Below are 15,569 nucleotides of genomic sequence, written 5' to 3'. Positions count from 1 at the left end.
TAAACATCCCTAAACATACAGAAGTTATAATCACTAAAGTATAATGGAAAGACTAGCAAGCATATTGTTAACATGGTAAAACCTACGTTCCTTTCAACCTAACAGTTATCAAAATTTCGTATTTACCTAAATGGAAGGCATGGCGGACAGAGTACGCTGGCAGGTTCCTCCTTCTCCCAGGATCTCTCTCCCAAACAGATCAAACCCTTGCCTTGGATCACCCTATGTCGATGACCTCATGCTAAGCTTCAGACCTGGTCAAACCACTCCTCCTCCTTCTGCCACCTAACCCCACCAGCCTGCCTCCCACTGCAGCCAGGTTCACCTCTGCCACCAGCAGCATCTTCGCGAAGGTGCCCTTCCTAAGCCAAGAAGCTTTCTGCTTCCAGCACTTAACCGACCCACACGCGCCAATGTACTCACGGCGCGCTCACAATACACGCAAAACTAATCACATCTACATAAATTCTTTTCAGTTTCGTTCACTCTAACGTATATTCCGCTACGGGGAGGCCCGGGTTCAGATGCCCACTCAGTCATGCGGCTCACTGGGCCACCTCGGGCCCGTCCGTCAGCCTAACTAGCCCACCTCGCGGGGTTGCTATGAGGATCAAATGGGGAACGGAGAGGCATGACCCATTTACGCTGCCCTAGACTGCTGGGCGGCTGCGACTCAAATGCACCACGGGAGTAGCGGGGGCCGCCTCCGAGGCAGCGAGGTCCGCCTGCCACGCGTGCAGGGGGGCCTGCGGGGCAAGAGCGGGGGGTCTCCCACAAACAACGCCGAGCAGCGCCGGTGCCGCTCGGTCCCCGGAGGCGCCGCGGCGCCTTCGTCGCTGCCCCGGAGCAGCCGGGCTCCGCGCCCGCGCGCTGGCGCTCGTCTGGCCGCACGTACACGCGGCCGCCCGCACCCAGGGCCGCCCTCGCCCGCTGGGCCGGCAGCCGCGCCCTCCGGCCGCGCGCAGCTCCAGAGCGGGGCCGCGCGCGCAGCAGCCCCGCGCCGCGCCGCGCCGCGCCTCCCGGGACCGTCCCCGGCCTCCTCGCGGCGCGCCGCGTCCGCACCCGCTGCGGCCGGCGGCGCCGGGGGGCCGGGGCCGAGGCGCCCCCGGGGAGCGGGGCGGGGCGGGGCGGGGCGGGCGGCGGACTGCGCGGGCGGGCTCCCCGAGGCCGGGAGCGCAGGGCAGCGTGGCCTCGGCCGAGGGCGACCGGGGGCTGCGGGAGTTGCGGCCCGACACACCCGGCCAGCTGGGGGCTGGATGAGGGGCTGCCGGGCGGTCCGGCGCATCTGATCTCTTTTCGCCCGCGTGAGCTCGAGTTACTTCTCCGCGCCCGCGCGGCACCCCCGCCCCACCCCTCCGCGGAACCCCCTCCTCTCGAGCCGCCCCGGCCGCCCGACGTGCGATCCGCCCGCCTAGACGCGGCTTCCTTTCCCACGCTCGCTCCTCTCAGTTTTTTGAGGGGGGCGCGCCGCCGGCCCCAGGCCGGGGAGAGCCCGAGTTCCGGCGGAGCCCTCCAAGTTCGAGCGGGGGGGCGGCGGCGCCCCCGCCCCCGCGACCACCCATCGCGCCGCGGCCTGCGCCCGCCACGTGCGGAGCCCGGCTCCCCGACGGCCCGGGGACGCGCGCCTGGAGCCCCGCTCCCGGCTCCCCGGGAAACTGGCTCCGCGCGGGCTGACGTCGGAAGGGGGATGCGTCGCGACCCGCCTCAAGAGCGGGAGCGCCGGCCGCCGCTCCTCCGGGGGGCCGCGGACGGGCGGCGAACGCGGGTCCCCCGCGCCCGGCTGCCTCGCTCGTGCGCGGAGGCGCGAGCCCGCTCCCCGCCCCGAGCAGCGCGGGCCGCGCCACCGAAGGCGCCCGGCCCCGTCCCGCGCGACGGCTCACCGTGCGAACGCCGCGCGCGCGATCCTGGCCCGGCGCCGGGCCCGCCGGAGGAGGCTGAGCGGAGGCGGGGGCGCGGGACGGGGCGCGGGCGGGCAGCCGGCGCCTGCTTTAAAGCCCGGCCGCGTTTTCGTTTCTCGGGGGCCTCGGCGGCCAAACCTATGGCATCGCTTCTCGGAAATTGCATCAGGCCCCGGGGAGGAGCCGCGCCGCCCCTTCGCCGCGGCTCCCTCTTCCTGCGCGCCGGGCCGCGCCGCCGCCGCCGCCTCGAGGGGGGGCGCAGGAGCGGCCCGTGGTTCGCATCGCGGGGGCGCCCCCGCCCCACGACGCCGCCCGGCGCGGCCAGTTCCGTTTCGGGGCGTGTCGCGTCCTCGGTTGGTTCTGCGCCGCCCCGTTCTTTCCTCCATCTCCATCCCCCTGTTGAAAAGGATCTCGGGTGGGGGAAGCGGAGAGGAATATTCGGTCCTTGTTATTATTATTATTGGGAAGACGTCTTTGCAAACATCTTCGTTTGCAAAGACGTCCATTGCCCATTACAGATGGCCTGTCCATTGGCCATGCTGGCAGGGGCTTCTGGGAGTTAAATCCCCCAAAACGTGGCGATCTACCTTCTGCCCAGCCCTGTTCCAGAGAGCCAGTCCAACACAGACAGAGCAGTAGAAGATTTCGAGAAGGCTGCAGTGCAATCCTAGCTGTAGTCAACGAACCTGTTATGGGTCCAAAGTCTTCCTCCAAAATTATTCTTTCTAGATGGACAAGCAACACTGTTTCTGCATTATAAGGAAAGACATAAACAATCCTATCCCCTACATCCTATCCCCATCAACCCTACAATGGCTGGGGCTGATGGGAGCTGGACTTCAACAACATCTGGAGGGCCACCAGTTCTCTGCCACTCACTGCTGGATAAAAAAAGGAATTGGTCTAAACTGAAGGAAGATACCTAGAATCAGGTATCTTGAAAGGGGCCATTTAGGCCATTAGTCCAACCCACTGCTCAGTACAGGATACTTCAATATGGAGGGCCAGAGTTGACCGTGTGACTGCTCTTAAGGCACATCAGTGCTGGAACAAGCTCCTAGCCAATTATGGCTTCCTAGCACAGGTGCGTAGTGCACAGAACACATCATGCGACGTGCTGGGCTTGCTGAAGCCAAGGCTGGAGTTAAAATCGCTGGAAGAAACATTAACAGTCTCCGATATGCAGATGATACCACTTTGATGGCTGAAAGCGAGGAGGAGCTGAGGAACCTCATGACGAAGGTGAAAGAAGAAAGTGCAAAAGCTGGGTTGCAGTTCAACCTCAAAAAAACCAAGATTATGGCAACCAGCTTGATTGATACCTGGCAAATACAGGGAGAAAACGTGGAGGCAGTGACAGACTTTGTCTTTCTAGGCGCAAAGATTACTGCAGACGCTGACTGCAGCCAGGAAATCAGAAGACGTTTACTTCTTGGGAGGAGAGCAATGACAAATCTTGATAAAATAGTGAAGAGCAGAGACATCACACGGACAACAAAGGTCCGCATAGTGAAAGCAATGGTATTCCCCGTAGTAACCTCTGGCTGCGAGAGCTGGACCATAAGGAAGGCTGAGCGAAGGAAGATAGATGCTTTTGAACTGTGGTGCTGGAGGAAAATTCTGAGAGTGCCTTGGACTGCCAGAAGATCAAACCAGTCCATCCTCCAGGAAATAAAGCCAGACTGCTCACTTGAGGGAATGATCTTAAAGGCAAAACTGAAGTACTTTGGCCACATCATGAGAAGACAGGCTACCCTGGAGAAGATGCTGATGCTAGGGAAAGTGGAAGGCAAAAGGAAGAGGGGCCGACCAAGGGCAAGGTGGATGGATGATATTCTGGAGGTGACGGGCTCGACCTTGGGGGAGCTGGGGGTGGCGACGGCCGACAGGAAGCTCTGGCGTGGGCTGGTCCATGAAGTCAAGAAGAGTCGGAAGCGACTGACCGAATAAACAACTAAAAGCACTGGTGCACAAAGTGATGTCTGTTTAAAATGTTTTGCAAGCTTAGTTTTCAAGGCAGCCAACAACACGATATAAAACCCATACAAAAAAATAAAACCAAGTGGACAGTAAAAAATTCTTACAGCAAAAATAGCAGCAGCAAAACACACGCCCAAAGTTTCAAATGCATCCAACTAAATAAGAAAATACTTTAAATGATCCTAGACTCTATGAAAAGCATGTAAAATTTGCAGCAATTAGCCATCAGGGAGCCAAATTAGGAAGTGGAAGGTGTTCTACGATTGGGGTGCCACAGCTGAGAAGGCTCTGTAACATCTGTGGGTTTTTTACATGTAGTGCTCTGCATACAGATTTGTCTCTGTTTCATACATGGAAATGCTACCTGTTTAGGAAATTTATTTAGGGCATGATCCTGGCCAGGGTGTGCTGGGAGGTGTAGGACTTTTTTTTCTTTCTAAACATGGATGGGATTGTGCCCTTAATGTATTTAATTTCTACATTTACATAAATGCCACCTTTCATCCTGTTTGGATTTCAAGGCACAAATCCATGACATGGATGGAAAGTAATTCAAAGGAGGCTGAGTGGTGTGATCCCTTTCCAAGCAAAGGCTGGGCAGCAATCTGGTAGAGAGTATAATGTGGGTACAAGACAACATGCTTGGTGAGAACATAGGAAGAGCCATGCATCAGACTAAAAGTCCACCAATTCCAGCATCTAGTTTCCCACACTGGTGAGCCAGATGCTTTCAGGAGGCCCACAAGCCTATGGGCACCCCTTCTCCTGTTATTTTCTCCCCACACACACAACTGGTAAACTGCCTCCAAACATGGAAATTCCATTTAGCTATCATGCCTAGTCTTTGCTTTCTCATCTCCATTATAATCAGGGCAGATTAAAATACATCCTTATTCTTACCATTATGGAAATGCATATAAAACCAAGAGTATTCTAAGCATTGTACCTAAAAGTGCCACAGTCCCTGCCCCAAAGAGTTTACAGTCTGCGTTAGATGCAAGAAGTCAGGGGAGGGGAGAGAGGCAAAGGGATTCATAAATGCATCTTGGGTAGGGAGAGACATGGAAGAGTCGGATGGTTTTCGTGGTCGAGGAAAGCTGAGTGTTCAAGAAAAGATAGATAATGTCATCCTCACAAACAAAACAAAACATGGCTTCTTGATAGTGATTGAATGAGCAGGGATTGTTTCTGAATTCTGAGCACAGGAAATCAACATCCTGAATCTGATAAAGTGTTTGCACAGAACCTTGGATCTGAGTGGTCATTTGCGCTGTGGAGGCTGAGATGCAGCTATAAGACATCATCAGATCAGTATTTAGTGCACATCCAAACCTCACAAACTGTTCCCTTTCTCTCCACTGGATGAATTTTTCTCTTTGTATTATTTTCCCATTCCGCTCCCTAAGAGAAATCATCACAAGCTGAGCAGTTTCCCTTTGTAATCGTTTTCACTTTCCATTGCTTCCTGGTGTTTTCAAACTATTGCAGGGAATTTCATGCAGCAGGAAGTGTAGAAGTCTGATGCAAGAAAGCTTGGGACTGAACACACACACTAAAAACAAAAACAAACCAACACCAGTGTATCCGCAGATGTATTATAAGCACTATTCACTCAACAGATGTTTCTCCTTCCTGCTACTATGATTATTTATTTATGTGCATTTATATTTTGCTCTTCCTTAAGAACATAAGAAGAGCCCTGCTGGATCAGACCAAGGGACCATCTAGTCCAGCATTCTGTTCACACAGTGGCCAACCAGCTGTCAACTGGGAACCCACAAGCAGGGCACGAGCGCAACAGCACCCTCCCACCCATTTTCCCCAGCAACTGGTGTACATGAGCTCACTGCCTCTGGTACTGGAGGTAGCACAGAGCCATCAGGACGAGTAGCCATAGATAGCCTTCCTGCAAAGCACTTAAGGCAAGGCTTTGGAGCAGAGGATCCCACACAGCAGAATGAGCGGGGGGTGGGGATGGTCCTCAAATGCAACACATTTTTAAGTAAATGAAGTAATACATATTACCATCTAAAGAGTGGAGGCTGGTGGCTCTGATGTCAGTGGGGTGGTACATCCGCTCCTAGGGGCAGTCAGAACCAGTCAGAACTCTAAAAGAGCTATCCAAGGAGCCTACTAAAGCAGCTTTCCCCAACCTGGGGCAGTATCCAATTGGACAATAGCGTGAACCTAAATTATGTTCCGCTAGCATAAGCAACCTCATGGCAATGTCAGTAGCCTTAGCTGGTGGGACAGGTTTCCAGGGAGCCCCACTGTGCCAACTGGTGCTGCGCTAGAGGTCCCTTACGCTCGCACAACGCAATTTACGTTAGTGCTAGCGCCCTATTGGATATGGCCTTGGGTGCCCTCCAGATGTGTTGAACTACAACATCCATCATCCCCAGTCAGCACGGCCATTTAAAAAAGCCAAACAAGGGAGATTTGCAGCACGATCCTAAGACAGTGCACTCAGACCTCAGCGTGCTTAAGACTGCAACCTTGAGTTTTTCTCTCTGAGCTTAAAGTCCCTATTTGTCACTGCTGTTTGACCAAAGATTAAATGAAAGGCAATATTTGCTACCACTCCTAAATGCACAATAAAAGCAAACTTGCAAAGATGCTTTATATTACTGTGGTGGGCTAAACTTTTTTTTTTTTTTTTAATCACACTGCATATGTTAATCGGCTCACCATTGCAATGATGTCTGTTTTATCACCCAACAATGTTTTGTGAATGACAACTGTTAAGGTAATCATCACTGTCTGCCCTTTTTTGCATTTGAATTCCCTCTAACAAAGTTTACATCACCTACCCACCCCTCTGGAAATTGTTAGCAGTGATCATTCACAGTGCAGTTGTTGCTGATACCACCCGGGCACTAGATAAGCCAATTAACACACGTAGTGTTATTAAAAATATCCTTTATCCCGATTCAAGCCTCTGGCTAGAATTCATGAACAGATTCAATTCTTACACAGCAGTCTCTTGCTCTAGGGCATTTCTACACCAGCCTAAAATGTTGCATTTAAAATGGGGCTTTCTGCTTCCCTTTTAAATGCAGGATCACAACTGACTCCCTTTACATGTGCTCCCTTCCCCCCCCCCCATATCTGAAGTCTTCCATTATCTTTCATTGATCTCACTCCTCTTCTTGTGCTTTAACTCTTTTCACTGAGGAAACTGAAGCAGACCACAACAGGGTAATTTGATAGCTCATTATTTACGATCTATTTAAAAACGGAACAAAGGTCATTTAGTTCAGGAGGGTCACGGCAGGCTCACGGCAACATGAAAGAGCCCACAAACTTTCGTGAAGGAGCCATCTCAATTGCAGGATAAAAGGTGCGTGTGATGAAGCCCCCGGCCTCTCTTTGATGTTACTTTGTTTCACAATGGCTACTTTAAGATCAGTGACAGAGTCCTGGGAGGCTGAAATGTTCTACTGGTTTCTGAATGATAGATAGATAGATTTTATTACAATCATTGATCCGAATATCGCCATTCTTGCAGTGGTTTCTATCCAACAGCTTTGCCATTTTATTGTATGCTGCTTTGGACACCGAAATGCCACCTAAAGATTTGAAGAATAAATAAAATAAAAATCTTTACAACAACCAGTAATGTAGGCCAATGTCATTATTCCCTCCCTCCACCCACATAGCACAGATGTGTGTAGAGAGAAGTAGGGGAGTTGCCTAGGCAGCAGGTAGATGTATACAAAACATTGCCAGAGCAGTAGTCAATTCAAACAAGCAGAAGAAATGCCAAGCTCAAAAGCATAGACACACCCACCTTCCCTCTAGTGAAAGGGGAGAAAAAGATAACTTGGAAAGAACCACCTCTTTCTGATGGGAAAAGGAAGTCCAAGGCTGTAAACAGATTACAAATTTCAACACACAATTGTGGTGCCATCAATATGCGGATGACATGCAGCTCTACCTCTCCTTCAAATCTTGACCAGGGTTGGCTGTGGAATCCCTGTCTAAATGTCTGGAGACGGTGAGTGGCTGGATGGGGAGGAATAAGCTGAAGCTGAACCCTGACAAGACTGAGGTACTTTTGGTGGGAGACAAAAGGAGATTGGGGGATGTTGACCTGGTGTTGAATGGGGTATGGAAAGACCAGGTTCGCAGCCTGGGGGTCATCTTAGACTCCCAGCTGTCCATGGAGGCTCAGGTGTCAGCCGTGAGCCGGACAGCGTTGTACCAACTCCATCTGATACGGCAGCTGCACCCCTACCTTCCCAACCATCTGCTCCCATCGGGAGTACATGCCCTGGTCTCCTCTCGTCTAGACTACTGTAATGCGCTTTACGTGAGGTTACCCTTGAAGACAGTTGGAAGCTGCAGCTGGTGCAGAACGCGGCGGCTCACCTGATTAAAGGCAGCCGCCAGCATGATCACATCACTCTGGTGCTGAAGGAGTTGCACTGGTTACCAGTTGTTTTCTGGGCCAAATTCAAGGTGATGGTTTTGACCTTTAAAACCCTATATAGTTCTGGCCCAACCTATCTGAGGGAGTGCCTCCAGCAACACCAGACAGGCTGCTTAACAAGATCAGCCTTGGATGGCCTTCTCTCTGTCCCATCAGCCAGGACAGCTAGACTGGTGGGGACAAGGGAGAGGGCCTTCTCTGTGGTGGCCCCCACTCTGTGGAACCCTCTCCCTGGGAGCTCCGCCATGCCCCCTCTTTAATGAGCTTCCGCCACACACTGAAAACTTGGTTATTCAGGCAGGCATTTGGGGTGGGTTAGGGTATTTTTAAATAATGTTTTAATGTATAATTTTACTGTTTTAAATTGTACCATTGTACAATGCCCAGAGTGGCCGGGTGACCGGCGAGATGGGAGATTAAGAAATTTAATAAATAAAAAAATAAAAATAAAATGGGCATCCACAAGAAGGGACAAGGGGGGTGCTGTTGCTCCCCCATGAATGAGCCATAATCTCCAGATTCCCAGCTTTCATTTTTTTTAAAAAAGGAAGTATTTCGTAGAACCCGAGGCATGAGGCAAGATGTGCAGGCACTATTCTGCCCATTCGTTTTGTGAGAACTTAGCCTGCTCTCGCCTTTCAGTGTTTTTAGCTAATGAATGAATTCATAGCAGTGGTTAACACACCCACTATCTGGTTAAGCCTTTTGGGGATATTCCCTGTTAGGAAGTAATTGCAGCCTCATTATAAAAAAAAACACCCTGGTTTAGAAATCCAGGAGTTTAGTGTAGTTGAGACTGGGCAGTAGCACATCTACCAAAAAACAAAAGGTAGCAGCAAAGACAGGGGTTAATGATCTTTCTAACTCAGGTCTTGTTAATCTTTTTTTTGGCGGGGGGGGGGGGGAATTGCTGAGTTTATAAACTTTTTTTAAAGTGCCCTGACAATGTGTGTAGATAAAGTTCATAATTATTATACCCATATTGCAGGAGGCCGGGCTGCGGTTTAGAAAGTATGAGTTACACCAGGCCTGCAAAGTTGTTATTCCCATTTGGGGTGTGTGTTGTGTGTGTGTGTGTGTGTGTTAGAATAGTGTAAGACAACTCTGCAGTGTAGTCCAGTGTGGTTATCCAGTCTCCTGATGTGTTGGGTTTTTTAGGGAAGTGCTGGGAGGGCTGTGAAATTGATGTAGCAGCAGTGCAATTTATTAAGTGCTAGAGGGGAGTCCGGGAGAGAGCGGAGGACAGGAAGGCCTGGCATGCTATGGTCCATGGGGTCACGAAGAGTCGGACACGACTGAACGACTGAACAACAACAAGAGGGGGGTTGTTTGTGGGTACATAGTGTTAAGGGAACCTGCTATGTTTAGCTCTTGCAGGAGGCCCAAATGGAACCTCTCCCCATCTCTCTCTTAGTGCAGACCTTGGAGGTAAGACAGTGTGCCATGCAGCTCCTCAGAAGTTAGTGTTTTCTCATGTATTGTGGTAATTAATAACCCTATGTGTTGCCTACCGAGCAGAGACTAGGAGTGGACCGCAAGCTGAGGTCACGCTCCCCCGCCCCGCTATTAACCATGCCCGTCACCCCTGTACTGGTTGTTGGCCCAAGGGGCCATTACAGAGATTAAAGGAATCAGGGCCAGCCCAAGATATTTTGCTCCCTGAGGCAAAGAACAACATAGCTTCCCCTCTCATTCTATGCACAAAAGCCAACTGGACCGGCAGTTGAATCTTCCAACACTGGTGATGGGAAAGTGTCCTCCACTACACTTGAAGGCATCAGGCTACCTTCGGGAGACAAGGGCAGGCCGCATGGCACGCTGCTCTTTCCTCCAGCACTTTGCTACCATCTCCCAGCATCTGCTGCCTGCCCCAGTCTTCCAGCCCTGAGGAAGGAAAAGAATTGAGGGATTCAAGAAATGAGCTGTGGGTGCTGTTGCACTCGTGTCCTGCTTGTGGGTTTCCTGTGGGCAGCTGGTTGGCCACTCTGTGAACAGAATGCTGGAACCAATTGCCTGGGGAGGTGGTGGGCTCTCCCACACTGGAGGCATTCAAGATGAAGCTGGACAGCCACTTGTCAGGAATTCTCTGACTTGGATTCCTGCACTGAGCAGGGGGTTGGACTCAGTGGCCTTGTAGGCCCCTTCCAACCCTACTATTCTATGATTCTATGACCTAGCACAGCTCTCCTCATGTTCTTCTGAAACGGATGCCATTGTTGATACAGGTCTGTTGGATGTAACTTTGGCTCCTCCTTGTCCAGTTATAATGGATGCTTTTCCAATTTTATAGCACGAGGATGTGGACAGGATCTGTGCAGAAGTGAGGCGTCCCAGTTGTGTGCTGGACCTTTGCCCTTCCTGGCTTATAAAAGCAGCCGGGCGGCGGTGGGGGGGCGGGGCGCTGCTTGAGTGGGCAAGGAGAGCGGTGAATGCCTCTGTACAGTAAGATGCGATTCCTACTTGCCTAAAGGAGGCGATGGTAAGGCCTTTGGCTGAAGCCTCTCCCAAACCCCACTGTGTTGGATAATTTCCAGATGGCCTCCAATATGCCATTGTTCGGCAAGGTGCTGGAGCACGTGGTGGCTTCTGAGCTCCAAGGATTCCTGGATGAGTGGGATTACCTAGATCTGGCCTATAACCCCGGCTTCAGGCTGGGTTACAGGACAGAGACTGCTTTGGTCGCCTTGGTGGACGATCTATTTGCCAGGAACTGCCACCTCCCCTGATGATGCAACATCCCCCCCCCCATTGGTGCCAATGGAGGGTTTTCCCCTAAGCTGCCATGTGAGGGGGGGGGGTCCAGGGGGAACACAGCTGGGGAGGGAAGGGTTAACCCTCCCTTCCCTGTGACCTCCCCAATTCCCCCTCTGCATTTAAAGTTAAGCTTAAAAAAAACCCCTTCCACTGATGCCAATGGAAAGATAGGGCCCCGAATCTTTTAAGTGCCCAGCAACACCTCTGCTTGTGTCTGTCGTGTATTCTGCAGGGGAGTGGACCGACCTTACAGCATGGGCTTTGCATGCAGCAGGCCCCAGTTTCACCCCGTCATCTCTGTCTAAAAAAGTCGAGCAGCAGGTGATCCAAAATATCCTCTGCCTAAGACACTTGGAAAGCCACTGCAAGTCAGAGCAGATGATGCCAGGCTAGAAGGACGAGTAACTTGACCTGGTATGTGGCAGCTCCTTATGATTTTGCGAGAACCTGGAGCCAATTGCGAATTGGGATCATTTATTAGGGGGAGAGCAAGGATGGACGTGAGTGAGAGAGCTGGAGCGAGCACAGTCAGTACAGAGAAAACAACGGTTGCATCACTCGAAGCCAGATGGTGCTGCAAAACCGCTTAAGTTTCAGTTTCCATTTCTCCTTGCTGAGCTTCAGCCTGTCACATGTTTCCACTGATGTAGCCTTCGTCTCTATGAGCCTTCCCACAGCCAGGCTTGCTTTTCTCTGTTTGCCGGTCTGTTGCAATCAAGAGAAAGGAGGAATGGGGCTGGGGAGAGAATTCCTTAATGTATGAAGAGAGATGCAGGATTTGTCTTGAGCAGATATGGAACTGAGGCATGAGAGTGGCTTACTTATGGTCTTGCAGAACATATGACCGAGCAAGAAGTTGACATCAGATCTCCTCAAGTCCAAGGGACCTTTCACAAGTGATACAACGAATACATTTTTGTCCTTAATGCAGAGCTGGGGGAAGGTCTGAACTTGGCTGAACATGGCTGTTGCATGATGTGACATCGGAGTAGGGCTCAGGGCTGGTGTCAAGGGTAGGCATGGCTGGGCACCTGCTGAGGCCCCACACCCCATCAGGGATCCACTGACAAGAGCTGTTGGGACTTGCTCCTTTCCTTCACCATTGCAACCTGCTTGTTCACCTGCCTCTTGCTCTGGCCCAGGCAATGGTGGTGGGGAAAAGGGGAACAGCAGATGCCACGGCCTGCTTGCTCCCTGGCTCTTCGCCTGTCCAGCCAGCAAGGGGGAGCAAGGAGAAGGAACAGGAGGAGGAGCGAGGGCAGCTGGTGACAATGCCAGTGAGAAAGCAGACTCACTGACGGGGCCGATTGAGGGGGTCTTGTCCAAGGGCCCTCAAAAACCTGGTGCTGGCACTGGTAGGGTTTGTACATGTCCATTCCTTTAATGCTCAGATTCCTTTATATTTTTAGTGGCCTGTTCATTCAGTCCAACATTTGCCTGTTAAGGTGGTCCAGCGGAGGCTGGTGGTTCCAATGTCAGTGGGGCGTTGAATCCATTCCGTGTTTCAGTCAGAACTCTAAAGGAGCTATCCTTCAGCATTTCGAGCCTTGAGAAGAGAAGACTGAGGGGAGATAGGATAGCGCTCTGCGAGTACTGGAAAGGCTGTCACAGAGAGGAAGGCCAGGATCTCTTCTTGATCCTCCCAGAGTGCAGGACACGGAATCATGGGCTCAAGTTACAGGAAGCCAGATTCCAGCTGAACATCAGGAAAAACGTCCTGACTGTTAGAGCAATATGACAATGGAACCAATTACCCAGGGAGGTGGTGGGCTCTCCCACCCTGGAGGCGTTCAAGACGAGGTTGGACAGCCATCTGTCAGGGATGCTTTGGCTTGGATTTCTGCATTGAGGAGGAGGTTGGACTCGATGGTCTTCTAGGCCCCTTCCAACCCTACTATTCTATGATTCTATCCAACCTTGGTTACATCCTTTATAGTTCTGACTGTAAAGCACCTTGGAGAGCTCCTTTAGAGTTCTGGCTGAAACCTGGAGTGGATTCACCGGCCCTCTGACATCAGAGCCACCAGCCCGCACTGGTAGTAACCTTAGAGTACTAACATCCATATCTAATTTGAAGGTCAGATCCTGGAAGTGGCAATTTATTGGATGTGAACAGGTTTCCTGTCCCCCGCACCCAGGCATAGTTTTTACGGTGATCAGCTTGCATCTGGGCTTTACACCACTTCAGGCTGCAGAGGGGGGCTTCCATTATTTAATGCTCCATGCAAAATATGAAAATGAATTCTTCCCCATATAGAAAAATTGTGTGCTTGAAGAATTACAGCCTAGCCTTCTCCCTGACCTGCTAGCTTTCCACATGCAGGAATACTGAATTAACACCTTGGTGAGAAGTAGGCCACAGTTTTCAAGATCCATATTAAGGGTCACTATCAATTGTTATGAAGAATCCTTTTTCCGGCTTGTGTGGCCTCTCTCATACCCGAAAATGGTGGCTACAGTTTCACTAAAGTCAGGGCTACACATTCCATTAAAAACTTATTATGATGTATGGTCATTTATTGACAAATAAATGCTTACCTTACCTTAAACATGTGGCCACTACCAAAAACGCCAACCCTGATTTTAATCCCCAACCCCCTCTAGCTAGGACAACATAAGACAACATCAGGATACAGGTATGTTGATATGGCGTGGATAGAATTAAGCATACCATCGTGTAGGATGCAAAAAAAATAACATTTAACCATGCATATTGGGGGTCAGCGACAGCAGCACCATTCATTTCAAGGAACTTTCGTACTCATATTTTAATACTTGATACACAGGACGGCTTTAGCTTTCTGGGGTGGGTATGAGAGAGCTCTGTGAAAGAAATTATGCTGGGGTAGGGAGGAAGAGAGAGGAAAACACTGCAGATCCCCTACATATCTATCTATTGCGGGGGAGGGGGGGAATATAAAATCTAGTAGTTATTTGGATCTGTCTCTGCCAGCAGTGATCGAACACCTGGAATCCTTGTGAGGCAGAGAGCAGAAGTAGCAAGAAACACAGTAGTCTTTGTATTAGCAAAGGTGGAGATTAATTTTAACTGGGTGCAACAGGTAAAGAGTCAATAGAAGCCAGATTGGGTAGAATTACCTAGTGGTTGGATTCATTTATTTATTGTCCTGCCTTTCTACTAAAAGAAAAAGAAGAATGGCACTCAAGGCGGCATGCACTCTATGGAACTCAGAAGCTGGGTCACTATTTTGTAACACTGTAAGTTGGTTCTAATAATGGTATTGGCTTACCACAACTTTTTTTCAATTTACCCTGAACCCAATTTCAGTTCGTTTGCCATCCATCAATCTTCCAAGTGCTTATCTCTAGCTACACCTAGTGGTTGCAAAAAGAAAACATCCTCTTTCATGTCATGTCTTTATACATAGTTGCCAAGCCGGAAATTGAAAAAGTAGCTTCCTGTAAAGTTAGCACCAGCATTCACTTTAGACATGTGTAGCCTCAAATATGGTAGAAGTACAAACCTCGCAACTTTGGGGCACAATTCTGTGGGAAGTCTGGCACAATCCTCCTTTCATCTCATCAGAGATTTCCCCTGCCACCCCCAGGGATTTTGCCTTGTTTTTCTGGAAATGCTGGCTCAAGAGCAGTCTAGCACCCCCACAGGAGCGTCCTAGTTTCAGGATTTGCCTTAATTGTTTACCACCAGAGTTCATACAGCCAAGCCTGTGTCACCTTGAAGACGCATGGTGGAGGATCAATACAGAAGTTCTTCCTCTCCAGCAGACAAGTAGCCTATCCAAGGATTGGGTCCTCCATGTGAATGCCTGATTGTGCAGAGGCCTGGCTTGCATGGTTTTCCTCCAGCATTTGTTTGCTTTTAGGGTGAAGGAGGCTCTTCCACCATGCTAATGGAGCACAAGCCAAACTTGAATATATGAATGGGGTCACTATAACTAAGGCCCTGGGAAAGATTAGGAACACAGGAAATTGCCTTATAGTGAGTCAGAGCATCCGAGCCCGGCATTGTCGACACTGACAGGCAGCAATGGCTCTCCAGGATTTCAGGCCAGAGTTTTTCCAGCCCTACCTAGAAATACCAGGGATTAAACCCGGGACCTTCCATATGCAAAACATGTGCTCTACCACTGAGGTACTCTCCAAAACACATCGGAGAGGGGTGTGTGTGTGTGTGTGTGACACAATTAATCTTTGACATGACTAAAAAAACCCTGAAAGTTTGATTTCAAGCCCTTTTACTTGGGCTCCAGTGAAACTAGTGAGGCTTACTTCCAGAGTTACTTCCAGACAAGGCTGTTATTGTGCAATCTCCTTGCCTCATTCACAGGATTTTCCATGGGGTCTGGATGACATCATGTTCAATTTGTAACCCCCCCCCATGTTTTCCCACTGCTTCTTCCATCTTTTTTCTTAGCAGAAAAAAATCTGTTAACGAGGAAAATACAGGACAGCTGCACAACACCCTTTGATGGGTAGCACTAGGATCCCTCTGTCTAGAAGCATCCCAACTGTAAGTGCAACAG

The 15,569-nt window shown here is 50.5% G+C and overlaps 1 protein-coding gene across 7 annotated transcripts in view; it reads right to left on the bottom strand.

Moving 5' to 3' along the window:
• Positions 1-2,219, bottom strand: part of HELZ2 (helicase with zinc finger 2) — an 84,672-nt gene extending 82,453 nt beyond the window's left edge. For 4 of the 7 annotated variants that reach the window (XM_084854487.1, XM_084854488.1, XM_084854483.1 and 1 more), the window contains exon 1: positions 1,881-2,219. The gene's annotated coding sequence lies outside the window, so the exon portion shown is untranslated. Of the gene's footprint in view, positions 1-126 lie in introns of all 7 variants that reach the window. The other 3 variants (XM_084854484.1, XM_084854485.1, XM_084854486.1) reach the window with 1 other exon arrangement.
• Positions 2,220-15,569: the final 13,350 nt, after the last annotated feature.

Source organism: Heloderma suspectum, chromosome 4 (genome assembly GCF_057233095.1).
Source record: "Heloderma suspectum isolate Gila_16-S chromosome 4, 16-S_ref, whole genome shotgun sequence".
Classification (NCBI taxonomy): domain Eukaryota; kingdom Metazoa; phylum Chordata; class Lepidosauria; order Squamata; family Helodermatidae; genus Heloderma; species Heloderma suspectum.
Note: the sequence above shows the minus strand (reverse complement) of the source record. Positions and strands in the feature narration are given on the sequence as shown.